This window comes from Hylobates moloch, unplaced genomic scaffold (assembly GCF_009828535.3).
Source record: "Hylobates moloch isolate HMO894 unplaced genomic scaffold, HMol_V3 SCAFFOLD_3, whole genome shotgun sequence".
NCBI lineage: Eukaryota > Metazoa > Chordata > Mammalia > Primates > Hylobatidae > Hylobates > Hylobates moloch.
The window spans coordinates 101,569,974-101,587,223 of record NW_026652278.1 but is presented as its reverse complement, the minus strand read 5'-3'; the positions used below and the strand labels follow the sequence as shown (position 1 = coordinate 101,587,223).

The 17,250-nt window shown below is 39.5% G+C and overlaps 1 protein-coding gene across 2 annotated transcripts in view; it reads left to right on the top strand.

The window, feature by feature from the left end:
- KIAA1217 (KIAA1217 ortholog) overlaps positions 1 to 17,250 on the top strand; it is an 877,411-nt gene that overhangs the window by 318,779 nt on the left and 541,382 nt on the right. For both annotated transcript variants that reach the window (XM_058436624.1, XM_058436625.1), the window contains exon 3: positions 8,649 to 8,798. The gene's annotated coding sequence lies outside the window, so the exon portion shown is untranslated. The remainder of the gene's footprint in view (positions 1 to 8,648; positions 8,799 to 17,250) is intronic.

Sequence of the window (17,250 nt, the reverse complement as noted above, 5' to 3'; positions counted from 1 at the left end):
GGCCAGTTCAATTTCCATGACACTATATTCTGAATTTCATTCTGAACAACGGGAGAATTAGTTGGGGAAAGTGGGCACTTACAAAAGGTCTTACTGATTCTCTGGCTCAACAGAGAATTCTCATAAGCAGAGGGCCTTTGCATTGCATTGAAAATACTTTGATTCTGTGAGCAAAAACACAAGCATGATTCGTATTGAGCATGGTTACTGATTTAAAAGCAATTCAAAGCTGAGTGTACACTCCAGATTTAATGTTTGACTATGGTTCTTTATTTAGAAATATTTCAAGAGAGAAAGAAGGCATTGTAAAAGTTACAGCACAACAGACGGTATATTTAGGTACATATTCCAATATGCAGACTAGATCTCTATCATTGGGATAGCTTTATATTAATATTTCTGAAAATAACTATCACTAAAAATAGCCATATATAGTTTTTTTTCTGCTTTTCTTCTGGGCACTGTTACACCATTTATAAGAAAACAACTGCGTTGCCTTTTAAAATCAGAATACAAATAAAGCGGGTTGCATGGTTGTATGTATATTTGGTGTTGGTTGCTTTGTTTAGTCTGTTGGTTGATTTGAATTAGGAAGATTCAAAAGAACAGGGTGAAAACTGTGTGTTTGCCCCAGGGAGGGTGCCTCATTGCAAGAATCAGGACCTGGGATAGGAGACGGAGAACTAACTGACTCTTGAGTAGCTGGGGGCAGTGTTGGACCCTGGCAGCACCAAGTAGGCACTGACAATTAAGGAGCAGGAGCAATGTGGCCAGGGTACCACCACTGCCATCTCTTGCCACAAGCCACTCCCACACTGCTGCCACTGCTACTTCTACCCTTCTCATCATCTTGAGTCCTTCCCTCAGGGTTTAGAGTAGAGCCCACATCACCTACCTGGACACTGGTGGCCAGGGATGGTGCAGAGATGGGGAAGGGGGAGGGAAACGTCTGAGAAGGGTCTTACCCTTTCCACTTAGATTAAGGGATAAGGGGGTAGATTCACTGACATGGCAGATAATTTCCCAATAGTGCAAAGGAGTTTTGAATGGTGGACTCTCCCCACAATATTCAGTATAGAGGGGGAAATGTATTAGAACAGTCTAATAAAAATTTCATGTGCCCTTTATTGATTTATTAAGATTACTATAGTGATCCCTCCCAAGTGATTCCAGCACTTTGGGAGGCCAAGGCGAGAGGATGGCTTGAGCCCAGGAATTTGAGACCAGACTAGACAACATAGCAAGGCCCTGTCTCTACTAAAAATTAAAAAAATAATAATAATAACTGGACACGTTGGCACAAGCCTGTAGTCCCAGCTACTCAGGAGGCTGAGTGGGAGGATCACTTGAGCCCAGGAGTTTGAGCTTGCAGTGAGCTGTGATTGCACCACTGCAGTCCAGCCTGGGTGATAGAGTAAGACCCTATCTAACAAACAAACAAACAAAAAAAGATTACTGTAAACCTCATAAAAGTGTTGGAAGCATGCTTCATATATTATCATAATTTCTAGCACTGTATACTTTTAAAATCCAACTCAGTAGAAGTATACCTTTGCGTAACTAATGATATGGTTTGGTTGTGTCCCCACCCAAATCTCATCTTGAATTATAGTTCTCATAATCCCCACGTGTTGTAGGAGGGAACAGTGGGAGGTAATTGAATCATGGAAGGCAGTTACCCTCATGCTGTTCTAGTAATAATGAGTGATTTATCACGAGATCTGATGTTTTTATAAGGGGTTTTTCCCCATTTTGCTCTGCACTTCTCCTTGCTGCCACCACGTGAAGAAGGACGGGTTTGCTTCCCCTTCTGCCATAATTGTAACTTTCCGGAGGCAGAAAGTAACTTTCCAGCCCTGCGGAACTGTGAGTCAATTAAACCTCTTTCCTTCATAGATTAACCAGTCTCACGTATGTCCTTATAGCAGTATGAGAACAGACTAATGCAATTAACATCGGGCATTGAGGAACACAACGTGTATCTTGTAGGTCTGATGTCATTTCTGTGCCATGCAGTATCCTGGGGCACAAGTGGTGATTTGAACAGTCATGGAAATCCAACTGGCTTTTCAACTGTACCAAACACGGTGGAAAGATTGATGAGCATGAGAAAACACTGTCAGATTTATTCAAGTACACAGCTTCCTCTGGCTGTTGGATGCCATGCCTTGTCTGCAAATTGGGGCTTCACCCCAGGTCGAGCACTGCTCTCCCTCCATGGGCCTCCTGTGTGTTCAAATGGGCACTGAGGGCAAGTGAGAGGCAGGAAAGAGAAACAGCATTCTGGAAATTGGTTATCTGGGGGAAAATGTGTGGTCTCTGATGCCTGAACTTTTGAATGAAGACCAGATAATCTCTTGGAGTTCTTTAGTACATTGAGTTTGATTTTGTTGAATTAAAACCTTAACAATAAAGATATTGTAGGATGGGGCCAGACTGCAAAGTAAACACACACACACACACACACACACACACACACACACACACAGCTGCTTTAATTGCCAATGTGAGTATATTTTAATTGAAATGTTGCTTTACTTATAATTTAACTAATATGGCTCATCTTACATAATACAATCACTGTCTTTATGTAATAATTGGAGTTACTTAGGTACTATTTTCCTGACCCCATTCATTCATACATCTGCCATGCTTCATATGCAAATGTCTGTCACAGAGCAGTCATTTGGTGAGTTCTTATTACAAGAATGATCAAACTGAACTATGCAACAAATATTATTTCTGGTGTGAGAAACACAAAATGAGTAAGGCACAGGTCCTCCTCCAAAGAGTTCAGATTCTAGTGGATAAGATAGAAAGTAAACAAGTATTTAAGTGACATAAGATATGCTATAATAAGAGATACATGAAAATATTCTTAGCATTTATTGAGCCTTTACTGTATACCAGGGAGGTTACTATATGATTCACAGATATTTATTTTATTAAAACAACTAAATGGCATGTGTGTATTTTTATTACCATCATTATCATTTCCATTTTATAGATGAGGAAACAGATCCTTTGAGAGGTTAACTGATACAGAAAGTGGTGATTTGAAGAGGAAGATTCAAAAGAATAGTATGGAGGCTGTGTTTGCACCAGAGAAAGGCCTTGATTGTAAGAAACAGAAGTTTGCCTGAGCAAGGGGAATTGTCTAAACTCAAACCCTGACCATTTTATCTGGAGGGCACACTCTTAGCCACTACTTCATGCCATACTTTAGCAAGGAGGAGTTTGCTATGATTTTCACAGAAGAAAGAGTGCTGCTCCGGTATCTTGCAGGCTGTGTAGGTGATTTTTCAGGCAGATACTGGATATTCCAGACAGAGGGTGTCACACACAGCAAAGCTGGAGTCATGAGAGAACATAGTTGAATAAGCAAGCATTGGATCCCGATGGGGGATGTGATAGTAGATGAGGCTGGGAAAAGAAACCAAGAGGCAGGCAAGCAGCTGATGCTGACTGTGGTGAACAATCTCACGGAGCTCTCGGGGCTGTGGATATTATTCTCAGGAAGGTGAAGAGCCATGGAAGGAGCGGAGATGAGCAGATTTGTGGCGATTGCCCTCAATGCTCTTACTGCCTAATTCTCCTTACGGCTGGTAACTAGCAACTTCTAGTCAGGGTCACAGTCACCTGTGATTCTTTCCAATTCATTCTTAGTCTCCTCTCTCCACCAGGCTCAGGCATAGGTTGTCCAGGGCTGGGCCTGGGTCAGCTCCAGGTCTCAGGTCACACGCTTTACTCAGATTGCCCCCACCTCTAACCACGGAGGCACTTTTAGAACAATCCAGAGACCTTGCCTCTCTTCTTCTTTACAGAAATTGCTCCTGCTGTTCCAGGCCTCCTCAGAGGCCCAGTGGGCCTACCAGAAGCTCTGGTGGGGACCTCTGCTCCATCCAACTTCAGATGTTACCCTTGCTTCACATGAAACCAGCAATCGCTAGCAATTAAATGCATTATTTAATAAGGACAAAATTAACCGAAACCCCGCTCTTTCATACCCTTCAAACGGTATTTTTTAAATTTTATTTTGGTAGTTTTGGGGGTACAGGTGGTTTTTGGTTCCATGGATAATTTTGTTAGTGGTGATTTCTGAGATTTTGGTGCACCTGCCACGCAAGCAGTGAACACTGTACCCAATGTGTAGTCTTTCATCCCTCACCCCCATCACACCCTTCCGCCTGAGTCCCCAAAGTTCATTATTTCATTCTTATGCCTTCGCATCCTCATTGTTTAGCTCCCAAGTTATAAGTGAGAGCATATGCTATTTGATTTTCCATTCCTGAATTACTTCACTTGGAATAATGGTCTCCAACTCCATCCAGATTGCTGCAAATGCCATTATTTTGTTCTTATTTATGGCTGATTAGTATTCCATGGTGTATACATTCCACATTTTCTTAATCCACTCACTAGTTGATGGGCACTTCTGGTGGTTCCACATCTCTGCAATTGTGAATTGTGCTGCTATAAACATGTGCATGCAAGTGTTTTTTTTGTTTTTTGTTTCTTCATTTTGGGTAGATACCTAGTAGTAGGGTTGCTGGATTGATTGGTAGATCTACTTTTAGTTCTTTAGGGAATCTACACACTGTTTTCCATAGTAGTTGTACCAGTTTACATTCCCATTAGCAGCATAAAAGTGTTCCCTTTTTACCACATCCACGCCAACATCTATTATTTTTTTGTTTTTAATTATAGCCTAGCCATTCTTGCAGGAGAAGGTGGTATCTCATTGTGGTTTTAATTTGCATTTCACTGATAATTAGTGATGTTGAGCATTTTTAAATTTTTTTTTTGGCCATTTGTCTATCTTCTTTTGAGAATTGTCTATTCATGTCCTTCAAATAGTATTTCTTTAACTCTGAATATCATCAACTGTTTCACACTTGATGAAAATGCACCTTACTTCCTTGCATTTCTATCTATTGTATGCAGCCAGGTTGAATTTCTCAAATGAGAAAATCTGACTGGTTGCCAGGGCACCAGTGGAAGAAAGTTTGTTGCAAAAAGGGGTGGGTTTCACAATTGCTTTTCTCACAAATACTGTGCTGTCACAGGATAACTCTGATGATTTAATGTGTCACTTTGAATCAGAACGTTTTCTATAATTCTGCTACTGTAGTAATTTGCAGTAGTCAAACAGGAAAATTGTGTTCATTCGGACTCAGTGGGTTTCATATTCCTATTATTTCCAAAGTATTTTCATTTTTAAATAATTTGGAGTTCGACTGATTTGAAGTTCATATTTACTAAATAAACCCTGTCTTCCAAAATCTTACAAACTGGGTAGCAACATCCAAAATATTTCAGAGGCCTTTTTATTTTTTTATTTTATTTTATTTATTTATTTTTTGAGTTGGAGTCTCACTATATTGCCCAGGCTAGAGTGCAGTGGCACGATCTCAGCTCACTGCAAACTCAGCCTCCCGGGTTCAAGCGATTCTCCTGCCTCAGCCTCCTGAGTAGCTGGGATTACAGGCACACACCACCACGCCCGGCTAATTTTTGTATTTTAATAGAGACGGGATTTCACTATGTTGGTCAGGCTGGTCTCGAAATCCTGACCTCATGATCCTCCCACCTCGGCCTCCCAAAGTGCTGGGATTACAGGCATGAACCTCGGCCTCCCAAAGTGCTGGGATTACAGGCATGAACCACAGCGCCTGGCTGAGGGCTTTTTATTTTATTCAAAGAGAAGATTTTTCAGGTTAAGCCAAGTGGTCTTGATATACTCTTCTTTTTTTTTTTTTTTTTTTTTTTTTAACAACAACAGACTGATCACAAATGTTCTTATTCATTCATTATAGCAAACTTCACTAAGAACTTCCACTTGGCCATTTTTAGTAGTATAACTGGAATTACTCTATTTGTGTAAAAATAATAAAACTATATTTGGAACTATATTCTAATACACTTTTCAATTACCTCCCCTAATTAGTCTGAATTCTCCAGATTAGATTCTAGAGAATTTTGCTTACTATGAAGAGATCCAAGCAATGGATTATTATTGCTAATTACTTCTCAACAAGATCCAGTGACCAGCAAATAACTCGAGATGTATTTTCATGTCCTGTCACAGTGCCCACACTGTGCATGCACAAATTGTCTGCCTCCTCATATATAACTTTCTCAGAGTGCTTTTTTCTTCTTCTCTCTCACATGCAGAAAGGGGAAAGAAGAGAGCAAAACTGTAGCCATTGAGGCAAAGATCTGGAGGAAGAAGAGCAGAAAAGATGAATACAAATGTTTGGAACAGGGATAGAATTGGGCCAATCTAGTGGGAAGGAAGGGCTGTGAGCTGTGGAACCAGGGGTGATGAGAAGCCTTGTTTGGTGTCCTGGAGGACCAAAGTGGGAAGGTTGGACAACGGGACTCAAGGAAAAGAGATGGATGGTGGGAACAGCTTAGAACTTTCTGTCCCAAACACTAAACTTATTCACATAGAATTTCAAACTATTACACACACAGAAAGAGAATAGCCATGGAGAGAATGGGCTACGGAGTTAGGCTGACTGGGATTTGGGATCAGGCTTCTGCCACTTACAGCGTGATTTTGGACAATGTATCTAACCTTTAAAAGCGTTGGCTTATTCATTTGCAAGATTGGGCTAACAATGCCTAGCTGGTAGGACTGTCCTGAGGATCACATGAGATAATGTATGGGGAACAATGCTTGGCACTCAATGTAAGCTAGTTATTGTCCATATTATTTATATAGATTTTTCAGTTACCTCCCCTAATTAGTTCAAATTCACCAGATTTGACCCCAGAGGACTTCACTACAGAGACAGTCAGGCAATTGATTACTATTACCATTATTCTAATAATAATTTGAAGCAATCAATCAGCTATGTTTATGTCATTGGGCAAAATAATCACTCCTTCACCTGGTCACTGGTTTATGTAAGTGGAAGGATCCCAGACTTTGAAGTCCCACTGACCTGGGTTCAAATCCTGAGTCTGCTACTCACCAGGAAAATCATTTTAAATCTGGAAACTCGCTTTCCTTTGTAGTAATGTGTGAGATCACTTCTACCTTTCTAGAGAATTGTTATTATTAAAAGTGATAACAATGGATTTAGTATGGTGCCTTGTTAGAGTGCCAGGTAGTTGGCACATTGTAGTGATATTCAATTTTCAATATTTCACAGTTTTGATGTCATTCAGTGGCCAGTGGAACTTAGTGTGGTGAATGGAGAAAATGTTATGCTAAGTATTAGACAAAAGAAGAACTCAGAGTAGGTAAGAATGTGTGCAAAGTTTTATGGTGAAGTGGTCACAGAATCAACACTAGAACTTCGAATATAGATTAGCAGAGGTGGGATACTATCCTCTACTCATCAAGAACTTATAGCTTCATTTTGTTGGTAAAGAAACAGCCCAGAAATCAAATGGTTTCCCCAGGAACCTAGACTTCACCTGACATCAAGGTCACTCATCTCTCCTGGGTTATACGGTTTCAGTGGACCACTTTGATGCCCAAAATAGTTTGAAAATAAAACTTGAAGTGTGATAATATTAATAACTAATTGAACTCAGCACAAGAAATAATTTAAATTGTATGGTCATAGCCAATATTTTAAAAGTATAATAGCATGAGTATTTCAGGGTGAAAACTCAACAAAACGTTTGCGATATGTTTTAATTGGGGCATAGTTCACATTTTAATAGCCTGGCTACTAAATGATGGTCAAAACTCAATAATGTGTTTATGATATATTATAAGTGTGTTCAATTACCTTTTTCCATACTTTCATCCATCATTTTCCTTCTCCTTAAAATATGTTTCTCAGGATCCTAAGAGGAGTTTATAGAAACAAATTTATATTGGGAAAAATACTGTTTTAACCGGTTGCCTTATTCTGTGAGCCCCCAGTTTTCTGGCATCAAGTAAATCACTATAGTTTCCCACAGCATAGAAATCTACCAAGTGCAGGGGAAAGTTGCAATGTCAAGTTCATTCTTCTGGGTCTCCTCAACAATCCCAAAACCCTCCTCCACAGAAGAGGTGCCTCTCAGCCTCGTCCATAATTTTGAAATCTTTAGGCTTCAAAATTCCATTTAGACAGAAACCTTTATGTTGGGCAATTCATGTTCAGCAGTGTTCCAGCCTCTCCTACCTGTCCTTACTCCCACGACCATGACCATGACCATGTCTTGTTTGGCATGGCTGAGGGAACCAGGCATCTCTGTGCAGCAGGCTCTTGGAGCGACATAGCCACTGCAGCTGCACATCATCCCTAACAAAGGGATTAGAGATGCGAAGCTGCAATGGTTCAGCTTTTCATTCAGCCTCTCTGATTCTCAGTTGGCCTCTCTTCATTTCCTTCCGCCCCCAACTACCTAAGCCAACTCTTATTTTAATGGTTGACTTAGTCGAATGTGTTTACTTTCCTTTATAGCGTCCGACTAATATTTTGGGGAAAATACTGGAAAACTGAAGTTAACTTGAACTCTAACTTTGGATAACTATAAAGCCCTGTGTGTAATTACAAAGCATCCTGAGCCAGGCTGTATGTCATAGAGGTATTTTGTTCTTCATTTTTTTCTGCGTTTTTTTTTTTTTTTAATCCACTTGAGTTTTAATTACTCAGCAGTTCTGCAGTGGGAACAATTCCATTATGACTTGTATTTTACAGATGGAGATCCTGGGGTCCTAAATTTGTGGCCGATTGCACTGTGTCCTGGAGACGGAGTGGAACCACAGCCCAGAGCCCCTGGGAATCATCCCTGAAAGACTGCATTACTTCTCCATGGAGTCTTCCTCCTCCTGCTCATTTTCTTTTTAGGTAAGGTCTATCTTTTTATTAAATCATAAAATGAGCATCCAACATCTTGACAGTAAATGAATTATGAGCTAAAGGCCTATCTATACAACTTGGCTTCTGTTCATTCCCTCTCTGAGCTCAATGGAACAAAATGTCCAAATTGAACCCTGCGATCTTCCCACAGGTATTTGTTCTGATATGCAGCTGCTTTATTTTTTAGTCATTCTTCCTTTGGTGTTGCAGACAGGGTTAGCACATGTGTTATTTTTCAGACCATGTATTAGATCCATTTATATGCCTGTCCTTGTGTTCAGACTCTGGCTCAAAGCCATGATAATGACTAAAGAATACGAAAATGCTCAGAGAACATGAACTTTTTGACGAAGGGTAGAGGGAACGGTGTAGATACCTGATGACTGCCTGTGTCTATGGAGGGAATAGAATGAATCAGAAATAAGAGTCGTTTTTGGGTCTGTCCAATTATATGATCTTGATCAAAGTCAGGATCCCATAAAAGAGCAAAATTAATTTTCCAGTTTCATTGAGATCCCTTTGCTTTCCCCAAATCAGCCTACATGAGTGGCCTTGAGTGTCTGGAATGGTGAGATGACCGATTAATCCCCAACTTTAGCATATTCATTCCACCTAAATTCTGTTCATAAATCCACCAGTTCAATATTTTATGCTAATAAAAACTATTAACATTTTTCATTTTCTCCAATTACAAAGTTTTCATACAGCCCTCAACATTCTGACTGCAAGATGTAAAATTTTGATATTTAATCCAAAGGAAGGTAGGAAATTAGATAGGTAGATAGATAGGTAGATAGATAGATAGATAGATAGATAGATAGATAGATAGATAGATAGATGATTTATCTTGTCTCAATACCGTCTTCATTCAACTTGGTGTTTGGTTTAGTGAGCTGTATAAATCAGCACTCAGCCACATCACAGAGGGATAGAAGGGCCTTCAACATCATGGTCAGAGAATCATTGTCAGGAAGCATTAAACTTAGCTTCCTAAATGTCAGAATGTTTGCACCAGCTCTGACACAAGAAGTTCGCTTAGTGATGGCAAAAGTTCCCTGAGTGACGGTAGAAAGTTTGCAAACCAGCTTCTGAATTCAAGCAACCAAAGGTGCTGTATCCCCTCCTTCTGTAAAGTGACATTGTTGGTAGAAAACCATCAGATGAAGGAGAGCATGCGGGTGCTGGATTTTGTGCAGCTAGAAAGCTGGTAGGTAGGTCCTGTTTAGTCTGTGCCAGAAGCCAAGCAGGCTTCAGAAAGGGAGTTCAGGAATCCTCTCAGCTCCCGGTGATTTACCCTGACTTCCCTTTGTAAGCATATGGATTCTATTTTCTGCTGTCTCTATAAATACTGTTGTGACTGTCTCTGCCAAGCCAGCTACCTTTCTCACCCCAGGGAGAAGCCAGGGATCAGACATTCCTACGCTACCGCACCATTAGATGCTGCCGTAACACAAGGGAGCAGACCTGGCAGTCAATATGATGTGTGTATTTGAATCTTTAAAGAGCTAGGCTAAACTTAGAGTCAGCGGACTACCATAAATAACCTGTATTCCTGTCTCTTTGTGTGGTTTGCCCTGGAATGCCTTGCACTTTAGCATTGTACAAGCAGCAAGAGATCAAAGAGTCAACCTTTTATGGATGCATAGTTCATTACAAAGTCATCCGTGGGCGGAGACCCTGGCAAAAGCACTAATCATTCTCTCTTGTGACTGTTTTGTTGCCTGAATTGGGATTGGAGGGCACTAAAAGAACTTGCAACCACTTTAAATAATTTTAAAGAATAAAATAAAGATGGAAATTCACTTTTAAAGGAGGGCTAAAACTTAACTGGCATCTTTTTCGGGTATAGAATGTGGTAGAAGGAAAGAGGAAGTAAAGGAATTGGCTCATTACCACCTGGAATGTGGTTGGAGAAGAACAATAGAAGGCAGAACAGAATCCTGTGTAATTTACTTGCCCTTGGGTAAGCATTAGAGAGAGCCTTTGATAAGCAGAGCAGAACATCGACAGGGATTTTTTTTTTAAAGTCCAAACTAGATAATGTATTTGAAAAAACAGGCTTTCAACTAGTTTGCTAGAATATAAAGAATAAATGTGTTTCAAATTATAGCACTAATGATGTTGCAAACCCAGAGTTATAGATAATCACAATGCTACAAAACGATAGCTACTATTTATTTGATGTCTGCTGCATGCCACATGCTGTGCAGTGTATGTTATATCTTTTCATCTCACAACCATGCATGGGGATGACCTGTTGGTATCCCCACTTACACACAGGGAAATAGGACCCTGCAAAGTTGAAATGCTTAGCTCAAGGTCACACAGTCACTAAGTGGTAAGCCCGAGATTTGAACCGAGCTCTGGAAGGAAGTGGAAATGACTACCTCTTAGCCTGTAGTTAATATTTCTGGCTCTTGACGCTTTTTCTAGTCTCTGTTGCAGGAGTTGTTGGAACCCTTTTCCTTTCTGAGCTTGGGAGCTTCGCTGTCAAAGACTTACTCTGTGATTAAGGCTTACTCTGTCTGAGCTGAATGTGTGTGTCTGTATGGGAGCTCTGTCCTTGTGGTTGTCCGTAGGCAGTCGGAATTAATCACTCATAAAACATTGCATAGATAAGACTTTTGATCTGGCATTTTGGAAGTTAGGGGTTGGGTATCTTATAAAAGAATGTCTGTTGCATACTTGATCAATTACAGTGATAGCTAAAGAAACATTTTCTCAAATGTATTATTTTAACAGGAATCATGTTCTAGCTTCCCATTCTTTAGCTTACTTTCAGTTTAAGAAAACCTGAACTGTATGAACTTTTTTTAAAAAAATGACAGGGTAAAATGCAAAAAAAAAAAAAAAAAAAAAAAAAAAAGTCAATGATTACAGTCCATAAAGTCTCAATGGCTCTGTATCCCTGAGATCTTTTGCTCTTGTCACAGATAAAAACTGCATCACAGAAATGCCACAAGATCAAATGATTAAGATGATTGGAAAACTACAATGCTCTACAAATGTTACCTTCTTTCTGTTCTTCTCAGTGATACTACCTTTTGTTCAACCCATCTCTTCCTGCTGTTTTAAAATAAAAAGTTTTTTAAAAGTCAGAAATAGAAGCAAATAACTGATCGATCCTTTTTTTTTTTTTTTTACCAATTTCATAGCAATTGAAAACATCATCCAAAATACTGTAGATCTTCCCCCCCTTCAAGTTTTCTCGAAAGATTTCACACGTGCAGTGTAAGAAATTGTGAGTCAGCCTTCTCCAATCCTGACTTTAAGAGTTGCAAAAATCATCTGCCAGGGATCACATATGTTCTCGATTCCATGAGAGGAAGAAAACACATTTGCTGGAAAAAAAAAAAAAAAAAGGAAACTTTAAAACCAGCGGAGTTAGAATAAATACACTTGCATTCTGCTAACTTCCTTTCCAGGGCCTGAAGGCTTTTCTGGCCCTGGACAGGAAGCAAGGCATCTGTCACCCCAAATACTCCCTCTCTGGGATGGGGGTTCCAGCTGGTCATGAAAGGGAAGCAAAGGAAGTGCAGAATGACCAAAAGATGGGATTAGGATGCAGAAATAATAAATCTACAGCAACTACTTTTTGAAGCCAAGACATCCAACAGCTATAAGTCCAATCTCTCGTTAAGACCTCACAACACTCCAATATGATTGGTAATAAACTTCAGTCTGCAGTTGAGACATGACCTTTAGCAGACTAAGGCACTTGGCTAAGGTCACATAGCTAGTGAGCCAGGTAGGGAAGAATACCAGAGCCTGTGAGTGTAGTATTTCATGCGTAGCATTACCTATGGAACCTCCAGAACATTGGATAGGTATTTCCCTCTAAGAAATTGTCTTCAGCCTGGTGCAGTGGCTCACACCTATAATTCCAACATTTTGGGAGGCTGAGGCAGGAGGATCTCTTGAGGCCAGGAGTTTGAGACCTGCCTGGACAACATAGCAAGACCCCATCTTTACAAAATATTTAAAAATTTACCAGACGTTGTGATGCCTACCTGTAGTCCCAGCTACTCAGGAGGCCGAGATGGGAGGATCACTTGGGCCTAGCAGTTCGAGGTTGCAGTGAGCTGTGATCATGCCACTGCATTCCAGCTTGGGTGACAGAGTGAGATCTTGCCTTAAAATTAAATAAATAAAATTGTCTTTAAAAAAAAAAAAAGCAGAGAAAGAGTCTCCTAACATCCTAAAGCAGCAGATTACTGGCAAGTACTAGTGCCTCCATGTTAACATTGCAGAAACCAGATTCAAACAAGTTGTGAGTTTCTCTTGAAACAAAAGAAATCAATTACAGGAAAAATGGAACTCTCAACTTAGCGCTCGACTTCAGAAATTTAAAACTCATTTCATGACGCTTTGCCCTTCTTCTCCTCTCACTGAAGCAGTTCTGTTCTTCAGTAATTGGTGTTGGGTTGTTCTCGTGGGTTGACAGTCAGCATGTTTTTATTTATTAAATGGTGTAAGTAAAAATTGATGTGATGGAACAACCATGGCAGCCTCTGCCACAGAACAAAGGCTTTTTCTAAACCAGCATTTCTCCCATAACGTCTGTGAAGATGTTTCATGTGGATTTTCCTTCCCCAATATCCAATGGCATTATTTCATGTTCAGATGGAAATGACAGTGACATTTCATTTGACCAAGGAAAAATGAAAGAAAGAAACATTTCTACATTTAACAGAACCCAAAGGCAACTTGAAAAACACTTTGAAAGCTTATTTCCAGTTTACGATCTAAAGCAGACCTAAGGTATATCTGTAGACAGGTGGTGCTGGTTGCAGTTCTGCTGTGAGCCTTTATGAAAAGGATTATGTTGACTTTCTGAGAATATTTCAGGATTCAGCATCTCAAAGGACTCCAAAATGGTGGTTTTAAACTCCCATTGAAATGGGTCACAGTATAAATCCTAAAGAGAAAACCAAGCCAGGTAAACTTAGGATCTTGGCTCCATGTCAAACCTCACAATTTGAAGCCCAGGTTATTCTTACAACTCTCTAAGACCTCCAAGCCCATCCTCACTAGCCACAGCCTGGGGCTTCCTTGATCCTGCTAAAACCGAGCCAAGAAGCAAAAGCTCAGTGAGTGTCATTTTGCATAGAACTACTAAGCAGGATAAAGAGAGGCAGTAGGAAAGGAATTTCTCAGTCACAGAAAACCAGGATGTCTGATTATAAGATAGTAGTCTCTTCCTTCAAGGCTAGTGGGTAAAATTCACCCTTGTGCCTTTGAATGACGGATTTCCCCTAAACACAATACTGAAGTCTGTATTTAGTTGCTGGAACCCTGGAGACTGGGGACTTTTTTAAAAAGCAGAACTTTCAGAGGAAGCTGGAATATAATGCCTATGATAGTGAACTGTAATTTAGAAGTACCCTGTAGAGACAAGAGAAGTCAAGGTTGTTTCTTAACACAGCTTTAACAAAAATTTAAACTTTGGTTGGATTAAGCTATTACTGATCTCATGCTTCTGTTGGTAGAAAATACACCTTTTTATAAATAGAACTATTTTGGGGGGATCGTAAATCACATCCTAACTCATAACATTTTTATGATTCAAATACAGTTGGTCCTCATTACATGTGGATTCTGTGTCTGCAAATTCCAATACTCACTAAAATGCGTTTGTAATCTTCAAATCAGTACTCATGGTGCTTTTGCATATAAGCACAGAGTGACAATAAATTTGAGTCACTCAAAGTACATTGTAAACAAGTGTTCCTTTCACAATCTATTTGGTGCCATATTTTTTGCATTTTTATGCCTTTTGCATGTTCAGTGGTGATTTCACTGTTTAAAAATGGCCCCCCTAAGCAATATACTGAAGTACCGTCCAGTGTATCTAAGCACAAGAAGGCTGAGATGTGCCTTACAGAGAAAAAATACACTTGTTAGACAAGCTTTGTTCGGGCATGAATTATACTGTTTTTGGCCATGATTCAACGTTGATAAATCAAAATATATATATTGAATATTTATGTCATTTCAATATACATCTATATATTAATTATATATTAAATAATATGTCTTTAAGCAGAAACACACATAAAACAAGGTTATGCATTAATCAGTGGACAAAAGCCAAAGGCTTATAGGAACCAAGCCCTGTATTTCCTCTAGGAGCTATGACTCAGTATTTGCTAATTCAGCATCCATGTCTATGTTATAGACCATAATTAGTGTGAATAACAGAATCAACTGCATTTGATTGAAAGTTCTGTGCCATCTGGTTACTTGAGTGGCCCTATTGTGTGCAGACACAGTCTCCAACTATCTTTAATGACTCAGAAATGTCCTGCTATGTTCAGGATCAGGTTTCAGGTAAATTAGGAGATACATAGACTAGCTGAAAATCCAAAAAAATCTTACACCTGAGTCAAAGAATGGGAAGCTGATTCTGGAGTGTGGTGAGAGAAGGGAAACTTGGCCATGGGCTACGGGGAGTGCTGCCATGAGGGGAGGGAAGTAGAGGTATGGAAGAAGCTAAAGAGAGGAAACCAAAAGTAGAGGGAAAGATGTGTGTGCTCACAGTGACACCAAGAGCCAGCACCTTAGACAGTGCTCTTAATTGTGGGATGTGTCACTGTCTGAGAATATTCAACATTACTCCTTCCACCAAAGTATGGAACAGGAAAATTAATGTGTATACAACATCATTTGTTATACTTTCTTGACAGGCGGTAGGTGAGATACCAACACATTCTGCAGAGCTTAATGACATCATTTTAATGTAAATTGAGCCTGTTTATTTGCTTTTCCTGTTTCATATAAGGTTATGACTCTGTCTCCTGGCTACCCAGAAAAGGCCATTTTGATTTTGGATAAATAGTATCTGTAGAAATGTGTTTTTAAATAAAGGGTACTTGCATGCATTTAAGTTAATGGAATTTAATAATCTATTTAATACGCTCTGGCAAGAAAGATGTTTTTACTAGCTACCATGGAGAAACTACGTGTTCTCATATTCAGGCATAAGGTAATTTGTTTTACAGGCAGAAAACAGAGTTTACAGTTTGAAATAAGCAAATCACTGCTTTAAACAGTGTAGGAAAGAGTACACTACTTCAAAAATAATTGCTTGTTTACATGCATTTGCTTGTTGGAAACAAAAGACTGAAATGAGAGCTCCTTTATCATTAGTCTGTTATGTGAAAAAAATGAGAAAGTGCATACAAGGACCCAAAGCAGTAGAGAGAATTTCCCATAATGCCCTGTGGACATGATAAATTGTACCATTTTGCCAGTTAATGATATATTAGATCAATACAGCATCTAACTCATGAGCTTCAGCTAGAAATCTCAAGTCTGATGGAAAACTATTTTTTAGTATCTTAAGAAAGAGTCTCAAAACTTTGGAAAAAATCAGTGTTTTTGAAATGTGGCCAAGTTATATCTTCACACATGAAAAATGTACTATATTTTTCTAGGAGTTTGAAAATCATTTTGAGGACTGAGAGTTTTTCTAAGCAGTGTTAAAAACGCATTGAATTGCTGTTAAAGGGTAATAGTCATACCCTTTCATATTGTTTTGAGAATTAAACAGAATAAAGCACATGGAACAAAAGTTAATACACTATCTTCGATCAAAAATATAGTATTATTCTAAAATAATATTATTCAAAAATATAATAATATTCTTGGTACAATAAATGTTGGCCCTAGAAAAGCATGTAGTTATCAAAATTGTCCTAAACAAAATATCATTTTCTGTTGGCTGTCATTGCTGCAACCATGCCACTCTTGGAAACTGGCAGAACCAACAAAGTAAACGGCAAAAAGAAATGTTGAGGACTACAATAATGCTTTCCTGATTCCTCCAAATCATTTCCTAGAAAGGGCTGTACAGTGAGACTGCTTAGTCTACATGCCTATCTGTTCCACTCATTGGTAATTAAAATTAACTGCTATAACAAAGAACCTCAAAATATCAGTAGCTTAAAACAATAACGATTTACTGTTGATGTGATCCTTCCATAAGAATCAGGTGGCTCTTCTTGGGCTCCCTCTCAAATAGTTTCTTCCATGTTGCAGCCTCTGCAGTCTTAGTAGACGAGAAAGACTTTATAGTGATTGTTAGGGAGGTTTATGGCCAGGTCTAGAAATAGCAACATAAGGCCAGTCATGGTGGCTTACACCCATAATCCCAGCACTTTGGAAGGCCAAGGCAGGTGGATCACCTGAGGTCAGGAGTTCGAGACCAGTCTGCCCAACATGGTAAAACCCCATCTTCTACTATAAATGCAAAACTTCGCAAGGCATGGTGGCGGGTGCCTGTAGTCCCAGCTACTCGGGAGGCTGAGCCAGGAGAATGTTTGCACCTGGGAGGCAGAGGTTGCATTGAGCCGAGATTGTGTCACTATACTCCAGCCTGGGCCACAGAGTGAGACTCTGACTCAAAAAAAAAAAAAAAAAGAAAAAGAAAAAAGAAAGA